We start from the raw sequence: 13,341 nt of genomic DNA on the forward strand, positions 1-13,341 counted from the left end.
CATTCTGCACAGAGTTTAAGATTTCGGGGTACATGTTCAGAGTGCTGCCGTTACTGTGTCCACCCCATCGATTGCAAGCCACAGTCCTCCCCGCCTCCTCTCCATGCCAGCACCAGGGCCTTCAGAGGGCCGGCTCTTCCTCAGCCTGTGAGTTGCACACGATGGGAGCCCACCTGAAGGGGTCAGAGGTGTGGCCCTACTCCACTTCAACGCACGCGCTTCCTCAGGTGTCCGCAGCACAGGCATCCATTCCATCACCTCCAGTCAGACCCAGATCAGCCAGGGGACAGCTGGAGAGCCAGCTTCACCGCCTGAGTGGCCTGTCTGGAAACCGCTCCCGGGAACCTAATGGAGGACTCAGGAGTGTCAGCTTCTAGGTGCCCGGGGGGGGATTCCACAAGTTGTAGAGGAGACTTTTCGTATGATTGGCGGAGCGAAGAGAGGCCGCTGCCTGCGCTTTGAGTCTCACAGGCAGGTCACAACGAGGCCTGTGACAGGCACACAGGCCGGCCGTGAATCCCCTGTGAAAACTGGGCTGACACCACTAAGACCTGCTGATGAGGACCAAGGCTGCCCCAGGGAGGAACCCAAGGCGTCCTGCCCTACATGCCCATCTATACCAACCTCCGGGAAGCATAGGACGCCTGACCTGATCCGATCTGATTCTTATCTAAAGATATAGGACCACCCAATAACCAGACCCCACCTGCACTGATACCATTTTAATGATTTTTACATAATCTTTCCTTTGTCTTGCAAAGAGATAACTCACATATCTATGCTTTAAACTTAGCCCTACCCTCAGCCCGTGTTTGCAGCTCTTCACTGCCCGTGGGTCCTGTCGCCATGCTACTGTTCTCTGAATAAAGGAGTGTTACTACCAGACCTTGAGAGCCCAGGAAACCTTTCTTTCGTCTTCTCGGCTCGCAGAGCTCACGTCACTGCGTCCCAGTATTTTGAAAACATTAGAAATTGCCTTCTAGTTTTTCCAGAGGTGATGTGGGCAGGTCCCCAGTGGATGCCACTCCATCACATCAAAGCCGGCAGCTCGGATGGCACATGTCCCCGTGCAGGCTGCCTGTGGGCGGGTCCACCGCCCGGAGAAAACAAAGGGGCTCAACGTGACAGTCCCCACATTCTGCGGACTTAAAAGGGAAATCCTTTGGATTCTGCCTGGGCTCCTGGGGCTCAGCCCTGGCCTGGCCCTGAGGCTGTAGGAGGAAGTGAAAACATGGAAAGGCCAGCATGTGGCTGCCACTGGTTCTTCGGGTGAGCAGGGACCCTTGCAGTCCTGCCAGGACTCTGCAGCCTGAGCTGCTCTGTCCCTTCGCCTCCCCTGTTGCCCGTGCCCACTCATGCCACAGAAGCCCAGCCCAGCCGTTCCTTTCCCCTCCCCCCCACCTGCTTCCACTCCTCATTGTGCATTTCGGCAGGGTGCTTCCTCAACCTCACAGCCACTCAAAGGGGCGCCCCCAAATTGCTGCCCCTTTAAAAGAGTTGCTATTCCTCCCCCATTCCATTCTCTCAGGCTCCTCTCTTGCTTTCTTAGATTTTCGTCTTCATTTTCCTCCCCATTTCTACAAAGGCAGGATATGGAGGAGGCCAGCAGAGGGCAAAGAGCCCTGGAGCTGAATCTGGAGACAGAGGAGCACTTGGGTTTTGCCACTGAGATGTGTGACTTTGGGCAAACCACTCAGACTCTTCATGAGCATCAGTTGTCTCACCTGTAGACGGGGTGAGGTCTCCCACGCCAGGAGCCTGCGTGCTGTGCTGGTATTGGTGTCAATGGGAGCGCCAAGAATAAGACTCTGCCCTGGCTCTTGCAAACCTACTGGATGACGATGTCATTATGCTCCCTCTGAGCACACACACACACATACTCACACACACCCTAGAGGCTGGATCAGAATGTTTCTTAGCCCTGACTCGCTGTAGTGGCTCCTTGCTGGCAGATGTAACTCACACCTCATTTTATTTTTCAAAATTTGATGAAATGAAGACATTAACTCAAGGCTGACTTTCTTTTGCTGCCATAAATGTCCATGTAATTGCTGGATGCTCTTAGTGGTGAAAATGGACTGTTGTCCCTACCTTAAGGCACACAGAGGACATGACAGCCAGATCCAGAGATGGAATAGACAAAGCAAGTCAGAGATTTATAGAGCTGAGCCTGGCAGAACTGGAGGTGGAATTGCATTAGGGGAGAGCAGTGGATCGAATTTGAATTTTCGCAGAATCCACTTAATCTGCCTCCTACTTGGTTCCTTGTAGCTGCCACTAACTTCTGTGCTCAAAGGGACAGTCTTCTGGTTAACGAGACCCAGACTCCTCCTGTATTTGCACCCAGACTCTGGTATGATGGGAGCATGTTTTGATTACTCTCAAACATCAAGGGCTAATTAGGATAAATATTTCTCACTTTCTGAACAATTTACATGGAGCTGGGGTTTTCTTTGGGCGTGTGGGACGAATGTCAATGGGGATATGTGTATGAATAGTCAAAACCCAAGCCAAAGAGAATCACGAGTTTATTCTGGACTCAAGACTGCAATGTGACTTTCTTGCTTATTCAGATGATTTTGCAACTGTTTAGGGCTGTGTGTTTACAAAGCACTTTCCAATGTGCTGTTTCGTTCTCACAGTAGACTCTGGCGATAGAGAAGACAGGGATTAGACCTCCATTCCCAGCTGAGGAAACCAAGGGTAAGGCGTTTCCGCACGGTTACGAGGCTGGTGTGTTGTGCAGCCAGAGCCTAAGCCCTTTCAAACCAACTTAATTCCGTAAAGATCTTACCACCTGCAGTGCTCTGTATAAGACTGGAGCTAGGCTCAAAGGAAATTTGGTATGTTTTCTTTCTGTTCACCCAATTTTATGAGCAGCCTTAAAGACGCCTGCAAGGTGGCAACTCAGCTTCTTTTGCTCACTGCCTGGGAGTTTAGCTGCGGTCATCAGCCTGCCTACCTTCCCCACCGAATCCCGAGAAGCTTCAGTTTGCCCAGCTCTAACATGGGGACAGTAATTATACCTGCCTCACAGGCTCTTTGTCAAGACTGAATAAGGAGATATATATAGCAAAGATTTAGCATACTGCCTCTATAAACATTAGCAGTTACTCCTTACTAATCTTTGGGGTTTTTTTTTTTTTTTTCACTGTTCTTGTAAATCATTTCCCACTGTTTTGAAAATTCATTGGCTTAACTCTTTTTTTAAAGCTTTATTGAGGTCAAATTTGCATATAATAAAATGCACCCACCCACAGTATATCAGAGGGTTAGTTGTTCCAGGTCCTTACCGACACACGATATTTTCAGTCTTCTTTATTTGAGCCATTCTAGAGGGTTATTGTATCTCATTGTAGTTTTATTTGCATTTCCCTGATGATCAGTGGTGTTGAGCATCTTTTCATGTGCTCATTTGCCATTCATAGGTCTTCTTTTGTGAAGTGACTACTCAGATCTGCCCATTTTAACTGATTGTCTTTTCATTGTTGAGTTGTCGTAGTTATTTATAAATTCTGCTTCTTCACCAAGTATGTGCATCATGAACGTTTTCTCCCAGTCTGTGACTTGTCTTTCCACTTTCTTACTGGTATTTCCCAAAGAACATACAGTTTTAATTTTGATGAAGTCCAGTTTAATACATTTTTCTCTTATGCTTTGTTTTTTGTGTCCTATCTAAGAAATCTTTGCTTACTCAAGGTTGCAAAGACTTACTCCTGTGTTTTATAGGTTTAGCTCTTAAATTTACATCTATGATCCGTTTTGAGTTAATTTTTGTGTATCACGTGAGGTTAGAGTCAAGGTTCATTTTTTGTCTAGAGACATCCAATTTTTGCAGCACCATTTGTTAAAAAGATTACCCTTTTCCCATCAAATTGCCACAGTACCTTTTTAAAAAAATCTGTGTGCCATCAATGTGAGGCCTCTGTCTGGACTCTCACTGATCCATATGCCTGTGGTTCCGCTGACGGCCTTGATCACTGAGGCTTTATAGTGAGTCTGGAAATAAGGCAGTGCGAATCTTCCAGCTGAGTTATTTTTCAAAATCGTTTTGACTCATCTAGATTTTTTGTATTCCTAAATAAATTACAGAATCAGCTTGTCAATTTCTAGTAAAAAAAAAAAAAAGCCCCAAGAAACTCCTGCTGGGAGTTTGATAGGAATTGCATTGAATGTATATATCAATTTTGGGAGAATCCATGTCTTAACCATGTAGAGTCTTGCAGTATTGAGTGTGGCATATCATTCCGTTTATTTAGGACTTTAATTTCTCCTAGCAATGTTTTCTAGGTTTCAGTGTAGAGGCACTTTACATATGTTGTCAAATTTATCCCAACATCTTGCATGTTTTTAGATGCTCTTGTAAATTGAATTTTAAAAGTTTCATTATCCAATTCTTCATTGTAATATATATAAGCACTGATGTGTTTTTGTACCTTATATTGTGTAGCCTTACTAAATTCACTTATTATTAGTTTGCAGATTTCTTAGGATTTTCTATGTATACAGCTATGTTTTCTACAAAAGAAGACAGATTTACTCCTTCCTTTCCAATCTATTTGCCTTTGATTTATTTTTATTCCGTGTATTAGTAGCTCCTTTTATTATCGAGTATTATCCTACTGTATGGATGTACCCACATTTTTTCATCCATTTACCTGTGGGTGGACATTTGGGTTGTTTTCAGTTTCGAGGTGTTACGTGTAAAGCTACGATGAACGTTGTTCACAGTTCTTTGTGTGCAGAAGCGCCTCAGCTTCTCTTTGGGAAACGCCGAGGAGCAGAGCGGCTGGCTCACGCCGCAGGTGAACGTTTCCCTTGGCGAGAAAGCGTCCAACAGTTTTCCGAGCAGTGGTGCCGTTTTACATTCCCACCGCAGAAACTCGAGGGATCCCTCCACTGGTGCGTGTCCCCTGCGTGGCAGGCAAGGAGACTCAGCTCTCATCTTCTCACTGTAATGGTCATTTTCCTCGTTTTAACGCATTCCATCTTCTACATGGCGGTCCACGTGCAGCCCCACGGTCCCCTCTCAGGGGCTTGAACACAGGGAACGGCTTCCTGCCTGACGACCTCCGTGCAAGTTGCTGCCTCCACCTTGGAGGCTCTGCCTTTGGCTCCTCATGTGCTGTGTCTTCCTCGTTCAGGTCCCAGGCTGTAGATCAGACCCCGAGAGACCTTTCCCGACAGCCTTGTCGATGAGCCCACCATCCTGCACTTCCTTCTCTACAGGTTCTTTTCTTCGTCACGCTACTTGTAATTATATTATTTGTTTATTATTACTTGTTTATGTACTTGGTTGTGTTTGTTTCTCCAGCTAACTGGTAATTTCTCTGATAGAAATCTTATCTACCCCATGGTTATAAGTGACTAGGTTAGCACGTAGCAGCTGCATGGTTAATGATTGTTGACTGAATGCTCGAGCTTCTGCCTCTGAATGAACCTCAGAGTCCTTACCCCATCCACAGCCCCCTGGTCCACAGGTGATTGACAGGCTTTGTGCCACCTGACCCTGTCACCCTCACAATGCACATTCCCACATTGAAGGCTCTGAAAGGCATTGCAGAAAAAAGAAAAAATCTGTTTAACTCAGTATTTCTCCAAAGTATTTGATCATTGAACCCTTTCGTTGTGACTTATGCTTTACCTCTTACAAAGCAGTGTTCTGCAGGACCCTTATTTGAGAAGTGCTAGCTAAATTCATAGCTAGATCCCAACTCAGTTAAGTGAATGAACTGACCACACGGAATAATGGCCATCACAACTGACTAAAAAGACACCCTCAAAAGATAGCTCCAGAAAACACCACGAAATCTGCCATAATGTCTGAGGCTTACCAGTGTTAATTGGGGAGATAGTTTTTTTTGTTTTTTTCTTCTGGGAAAGATTCGCCCTGAGCTAACATCTGTTGCCAATCCTCCTCTCTCTCTCTTTGTCTTTTTCCTCCTCAAAGCCACAGACCGTAGTTGTATTTTCTAGATGTAAGTCCTTCTAGTTCTTCTATGTGGGATGCTGCCACAGCATGGCTACTGACAGACGAGTGTTGTGGTTCTGCACTCGGGAACCGAACCCAGGCCGCTGAAGTGGAGCATGCTGAACTTTTAACCACTAGGCCATTGGGGCTGGCTCTAGGGGAGATAGTTTAAAGACGGAATTCTCTCACTATTCCCACTCCAAGAAGCTGTTTTCCTTTCTAATAATTAGCGGCATATAGTTTTATCAAGAAAAATTGGAACTGCACATATCGCAAATAGGGCTCAGTAGTGGTTAATGTTGGGATGCACACCTGACATTTGGACATGACCTAAAGAAAATGATTACACTTTCAACTTTAAAAATAATTCAGGTAACGTGTACAATAGACCTTCTCACGGCATTTGTCTCTGGTTCTATTCCTGAGTTAATAGTTACGACGTCTATGCCTTCGTTGTTGACAATTATAATAACCAGGGGGGTGGAGGTGAAACCCTGTCCTTGCTGTTCTTACTGTTTTTATCTTCCTTCTCCATTTCTTTCCTTCCCTTCCTCCGCCTCCCCCTCCTCTTCCTCTTTCAGAAGGATGGAGTGAAGAATATGGTGAAGATCGGGGTTATCTGTCCTACGCTCTTGATCAATAAAAACAAGTCCTTGCACATTGCTGCAGTTCAGCTGTTCTATATTTTGATGTCTCCCTCAAAACGGACTCATCAGATCAGCTGATCTAACGTCTTCCCTTGATTGGAACAAGATTTTTCAATACAAGCGAAAGTTGATACACAAGAGCTAAATAGGATTATAACAAGAAATTGTGAGATTCCCTTTAACTCTTGTGTGCTTTAAACATCTTCAGAATTTTCTGGGTCCATCAATGTGTGGTGCACGTAGGACTGCTGAGGTTGGCTGCTTCTCCTGGTGGGAGCACAGCTCTCTTTAGGCCTTCGAGCGTAGTTACGGGATCTACTGAAAAGCCCGTGTCTGCTCTATTCTGCTGCCTTATCTCAGGGTTCGTCTTCCTCGATTGCCTTTTTCTCTTGAATGTGGGTCATATTTTCTTGTTTCTTTGTACGTGAGGTAATTTTTTATTGTATCCTTGACGTTATGAGCAATATGTTATAGATATTCTTGATTTTGTCATGTTCCTCCAAAGAATATCGATTTTTTTTTAAAGCAGAAGACCCAAAGTCTGAAACAGCAGTTCGGCGGTTCAGCCTCCGCTGGGCTGCGTGGAGCTTGCCCTGCGTGTGAACAGCTCGGGATCAGCCAGAAGCCTGAGTAGAGCTTATAAGCAGATCTGGGGGCTCCTCTTCCCTGACTCTGTTCTTTTTGGAATTTCTCCCCTCCTTTTCCAGCTCTTGTGACGGCCCTGAACTCAGCCCCCAGGATCTTCAAGCAATAAGAGTATGGCTTTCTATGACCTACAGAGTGTGGCCCGGGTCAGCCCTCAGGCTAAAAGAGGTAAAACAAAAGGAAAACAGGACCCTCACCCAGTGCCATGCCCAGCTTCTAGATTTCACACCCTCTTAGTATCTGCCTGCTTTTACTTGCTCTTCAGTGCTTGCAGGGTTTTTAGTTTTCTGTCTAGCTTGTAGCTGTTATGTGCAGGAGGGCTCCTCAGACATTGCTGGAAGTGGAACCTGTCCTGGTGGGAGATGTCTGGTTCCTACAGCAATCCAGAGAGGAGCTGAGAAAAGACCCCATCACAGGCTCTCTTACAGATCACATGATAACTCGGCATAACTCATGTGTACGTGTTTCTAGGATGGCTTTCCCTGTTATCTTTTAAAGACTGCCTTATGTTTAAACAACTTGTCCCTTGCCAGGACTCTTTGCCTGCTTGCGGAAGAATGCCCACAGAAGCCTCCCGCAGGCCGGGCTGGGCAGGGAAGGCCAGCCTTCCAGAGCTGCAGTCCTTTAGAAATGCATCCCAGAGGCAAACGCAGACCCCGGGAGCTGCCTGTCCTACGTGCTGGGCTGGGCTTTCAGTGCCTTCTCCTCAGGAAGCTGCCCCTCTGGGCACGTTTTCGCTGCCTGGTAATTGGTTCACCCTGCGGGCAGAAGCAGCCAGCCAGCCTCACTCTAAGAGGCAGGAATTTCAAGCAGCTCTCCTGTTGAAGGAATGTTACTAGCCACCCCAGACAGCAGACTAGGGGAGGAGAGGACAAAGCTAACAGAGTAACAAGTCACTCTCTGGGAGCACATGCCCTTCTCAGAACCATGTGTGCAACGTCATGACTGGTTCTTACGTCCATTATCATCACACTGGACAGAACCCACTCGTTATTGGCATCTTTCCACCTGCATTGAACAAGGAGGCACTTCCTTCTCTCAACCTTCTCCTCTGCTTCCGCTGCGAGAGTATTACTGGCTTTTTCCAAACGTCAGGCCTCAGCAAGTACACTGAGGGATACCATCCTCGTTCACGACGTGTAGCCCCCAAACCTTCCACCTTGACCACAAAGGAAAGGCCAATCGTGATTTATTCTTTGAAGCACACGGCCACTCAGAGGACACTGAGCAAAACGAGGGCTCTGTTGGAAAAGAAGACGGGAGAAGGATTGTTGAGCACAGTTGACATCAACTTCACCCGGACAGCCTTCATTAAACTACTTAGGTATTACATGTTTTAAAGTATTTGTTAACAACGAACATCATTAATTTCACAACCCACTTGTTCTCAAACCTGACTGCACGTAGCGATCATCTGGGGACCTTTGGAAATGCTGGTGCCCGGGTCCCTTCTGCAGAGATGCTGGTTGAGTTGGTCTGGACCACAGCCTGGGCACTGGGATTTTTAAAAGCTTGCAGGTGATTCTAAAAACTGGAAAATTTGAGAACCATTGTCATAGTCCGTCCTAGTTGTGCACATTCCACGTAGAAGGAGACCTGAAATTGTGGTTGCCGTTAAAGCCAGTGTCAGCACTTCCAGACCGCCGATAACTGGTGTGTTTAATCTGCTGTACCTGCTATGGTCTACCACGTGTACAAACGAGGTTAAGACTCAGTTTGAGTGTTCAGAATAATCATTTGAGCCCACCTCACCCCTCCCCAACCTAACCAGCGCTAATTCAGAGAATACCCGACATCCCTCTCTAGACCTCCCCTCATTCTGACCTTGGAACTGTCCAAAAATACCCCTGGAGCCTACTCAGCCCAAAGGGCCAGGCTTGCTTCTAAACATCTCATGGAGAAAGAACTGTGGAACTTGTTCACTCCTCCAGCAGGCCTCATCTTTCCCTGCCCTTGCCTCTGTTACTGCCACGACAGGGGTGCCTTTCTGGAAGCAATCAGCAATAGCTTTTCAGCTATTATAAAAACAATAAAGTTACACTTCACCAGGCACCCACTACGTCTACTTACTCACTCTTTCAAATCCCTAACTGAGAGAAAATATGAAAGTTTTTGTTTGTTTGTTTTTGTGGGGTCTTTTGGTTTTGTTTTTTTAGCTGGTTAGATGGAACTTGAGCCAGAAAAGCTTCCTTTTAAAAGTAGCTACTGACTTCTTTCCCTGCCTGGGTCTTAAGTGTCCCCTCTCAACGATCAAACAGGAGGTGAGTAGCCACCTGACATCTTGGGAGGTAAATGGCATTTATGGTCTTAAAAAAAATGTTTACTGCTCATCTCACTGGCCCTTGTTATGCAGAGGTGATCCATAAAGAGTCAAAAATTTGTAGGGATGGAGGTGAAGATGCCTTCTGGGAAGAGAGAGATAAGATCTCTTCTATTTTCAAGTTCAATGTGGATCTGATTGAAGTACACCAGCGGGAAGAGACATGGAGGACGCTCTCAGGATAACCCCCAAGGAGGGGTGAGGGCCTGGCTGGTGACCTGGGCTGCAAACCAGGCCTGGATGTCCCTGCGCAGAGAGCTGGTCCAGTGCAGCATGTGGCCAACGCTTGAGTGCACCCCCAACTCTCCAGGCATAAGGGGCTCAACCAAAATGCTTGTCTTCGGAGCCCCAGCAGAGGGCCCCACCTGGCCCACGTCCAACCCTGAAAGCCGCAGGGAGACGGGCAACCCAGGCCCCAAAGCAGCCCGCCAGAGAACTGTCTAGATCAGCAGCCACTAACCACACACGGCTTTGAGCTCTTGAAATGTGGCTGGTCTGAATAGAGATATGCACTGCAGGTGCAAAATGCACACTGGATTTTGAAGACATATTAAAAAAAGATTATAAAATATCTCAGCAATTTTTACATTGATTACATGTCAAAATGATAATATTTTGCATGTATTAGGTTAAATATATATTATTGAAATTAATTTCATCTTAATGTGGCTACTAAGAAACAATTAAATGACACATGTGGCCCATACTTGTGGCTTGCGTTGTATTCCCATGTCCGGCACTGGCCTAGATGTCCCATCCTCGCTGCTGGGCCGTTTGGAAGCAGGTGTTCCCAGCTAGGATGCTTCAGTGTTCAAGTAACAGGAACCTCAACTCAAAGTGGTGTAAAGAATAAAGAAATGTGTCATCTCACAGAGCAACCAGTTCACGGCTGGGAGGCAGGGGTGTTGATACACTGGCTGGGTGGTGGCCTGAGGATCTGGCGCTTCTCCCTTCCCACTCTGCTCTCAAGGTGAATGGATGTACACCTCTGGCAGCCCCAGAGTCACATGCAGACATCTTCAACATCCAAGGAAACACAAGGGGGCTTTTATTAAAGTGAGGAAATCCTTCCCAGAAGTCTCCCTGTTGGCCCCGATCCCATGTCTAATTGGCCAGAACTGGGTCACGTAGCCCATGCTCACCACTCATTGGCTGCGTAACCGGACACTGGATGGCTGGAGCGATCTGGAGGGAAACATCTGTTGGGGAGAGAAGAACCAGGACCATGCAGGGAGGCATGGCTATTTTGCACCAAACAACCCCTGAGGTTCTTGGATGGTCCACGGAGAGCGCATGGGTCTTGAAGGCACCACGACACGCCGATATTGCAGCAGAGCTGACTTCGTTTGAAACACAGAAGAGATGGTATTATATTTGTATCCCCAGGTGACTTAATAAATAAATAAGCTTAATAAATACACAAGCAACTTTACACACATAGACAAACAAAGCAAATAAAATCCCAGAGCTCGATGTGGAGAAGCGGAGTGAGCCCCGCGTCCTCCGCAGGGGACCTGGCGCAGCAGCACCTTGCTGTGGTGCCCGTGAAGCTCAGCGAGCCCGTGGAGGCTTCGGCTGGTTGACTTTTCCCACGAAGGTCCAGAGATTTTGAGTGGAGATAGCAGAGCAATCACAGGAATATTTCTCCCTGCTCTACTGCAAAGACAGAAATGGTGATGCAAAAGGGACATAAAACATTAAAAAATCCATGTCATACTAAAGGGTTTAGCCCCCAACTCCAATCTGTGTGGAGGGTTTCTACACGTCACCAAGCGATTCTCTGGACAGCAGCTGGGTGTCCTACAATTCAACTCAGTTCTGACACTGTTTACCTGGAGATGGCGTCACATCCCACAGGGCAAGGGCTCAGTCCTACAAGACTGCGCTCTGTCTGTCCTTTTCAGGCACCAGGTGCAAGTCCAGGTTGTCACCTGTGCTTCTGACCAAACTGCCATAGATCAGAGGTGCCCACCACCCCTCTTCGGGGTTGGCTAATTTGCTAGAGCAGCTCACAGAACTCAGGAAACCAGTGTACTCACCAGATTACTAGTTTACTGTAACAGGGTTTAACTCTGGAATAGCCGGATGGGAGAGCTACAGGACAAGGTCTGGGCAAAGGGCCCTCTCCAGGCGCCCCTCTCCCGGGAGCTCTCTGAAGCCAGGCCGTCAGGGTTTTTACGGAGGCTCCATTACCTAGGCATGATTAACTAAAGCCTTTACCATTGGCTATTGATTCAACCTCCAGCCCCTCTCCCCTCCTGGGGGTGACAATCAGGTCCAGTCCTTAGGTGCCATCCAAAAGTCATCTCATTAACATAACAAAAGAACCTTGTGCTCTCGTCACTTAAGAGATTCCAAGAGTTTTAGGAGCTCTGTCAGAAACAGTGAATGAAGCCGAAATATATATGCATTTCTTATTATAAATCACAGTATCACACATACTCATAAATTAAAGAAAAAGTCTCCTTTTAAAGTTAAAAATAGCAAAGGTTCGGAAAGGTAGAGTCACGGGACGTGGAAGATGGGCTCTGTCAAGTTCCTTTGGAAATGGGGGCCGAGCGATCTCCATGCATGGCGGCAGACCAGCTTGCCTGAGTGACACGGGTGCTGGGACAGCAGCTCCAGCCAGAGAAGTGGGACTGAAATAGCTCCACCTGACCACCCAGCGACGGCTAGATGTGTTCCACTTGCCTGGAGAGGCACCGACTGGAACTGGAGTCTGTCTGACCTCAGTCACGACACCACAGTGGTCACGCCTTCCGGTCCAAGGACTTGCAGCTGCTCAGTTCCTGGGGAGCTCCAGGATTCATGTCACCTCAAGGTCACCTGAGGGATCTGGTTTTTAACTAGGCCTGGGGTCTCCAGATTTATTTGTTTGCTTGTTTGTCTGTCTATTTGATGGTTTGTTTACTAATTATTCACACAAGCTGTGTTAGTTCGTTATAAAACACATACAAAAGACATTTTAAAAGGATGGAAAAAAATGTAATAAACCTTTTTTAAAATAAACATTTTAAGGTTCCTGCAAATTATGATGGCCCCATTCTATCATGAACTGATATCAGCTATCAGCTGAGGTTTGCGTTGATGACCCAGAGTACAAATCTATACTTCAAAAAGCTTGATAGTGTTTAGTATTTCCGGCAGCTTCTTTGCAGATCTGATTAGACTATCGTTTTTACTTTGTGATATGGCTGAAGGAGTAGGGAAATGTCAGTGTTGCCATTTTCTTGTTCTTTGCTTGAGCTTGCACTATTAATATTCTATTCAGTTTGTAATTTTCTTGGCAGGGATCTTTTTAAGCCAAGTGTCCAAATTGTCAGCTGGCAACATACAAGCTGTATTATGCCACAAGACACTGAAAGCCAGTGAAGGAATGAGGGTCAACCATTTCCCGGTGTGAAATTACCAGTTTTCCCTCAGGATCTCGCCAGCTCTGTTTGTGACCTGTGACTATCCTACGTATGGACTAAGTGAGGGCACCAGTGTCATGAGGTATATTAAATGTTGATAAATCTAAATAGCTTTGGAAGTTCTGCCCATCCTTCTTTAGAGACCAATGAGTTGCATTTTTCATTTGCCAACTCAAGTCAATCGTTGTTGGAGATCCTGCAAGATGAGCAGTCGTTTAATGGGGTGTCTACTCTACCCTTAACTGTGGCGGCCGCCTGTTAACACACACCATTTCCCTGTGCCATCTCACGTGTCTTGCCCTGTAGCCGACAGAGGCTAAGAGAATTCAATTTAAATCTCAGCAG

At 46.6% G+C, this 13,341-nt stretch overlaps 1 long non-coding RNA gene across 2 annotated transcripts; it reads left to right on the forward strand.

Annotated features, from left to right (window-relative positions):
• The first annotated feature begins 2,613 nt into the window (after positions 1–2,613).
• On the forward strand, positions 2,614–12,995 carry LOC138917375 (uncharacterized). 2 transcript variants are annotated; one of them, XR_011425251.1, is made up of 3 exons: positions 2,614–2,703; positions 7,326–7,431; positions 12,874–12,995. It is a non-coding gene; the product is annotated as an uncharacterized lncRNA (long non-coding RNA). The 2 variants fall into 2 exon arrangements; XR_011425250.1 differs by lacking the exon at positions 12,874–12,995 and adding an exon at positions 7,797–12,612.
• The last annotated feature ends 346 nt before the right edge of the window (positions 12,996–13,341 follow it).

The sequence above is a fragment of the Equus caballus genome, chromosome 14, assembly GCF_041296265.1.
Source record: "Equus caballus isolate H_3958 breed thoroughbred chromosome 14, TB-T2T, whole genome shotgun sequence".
In the NCBI taxonomy this organism is placed as follows: Eukaryota; Metazoa; Chordata; class Mammalia; order Perissodactyla; family Equidae; genus Equus; species Equus caballus.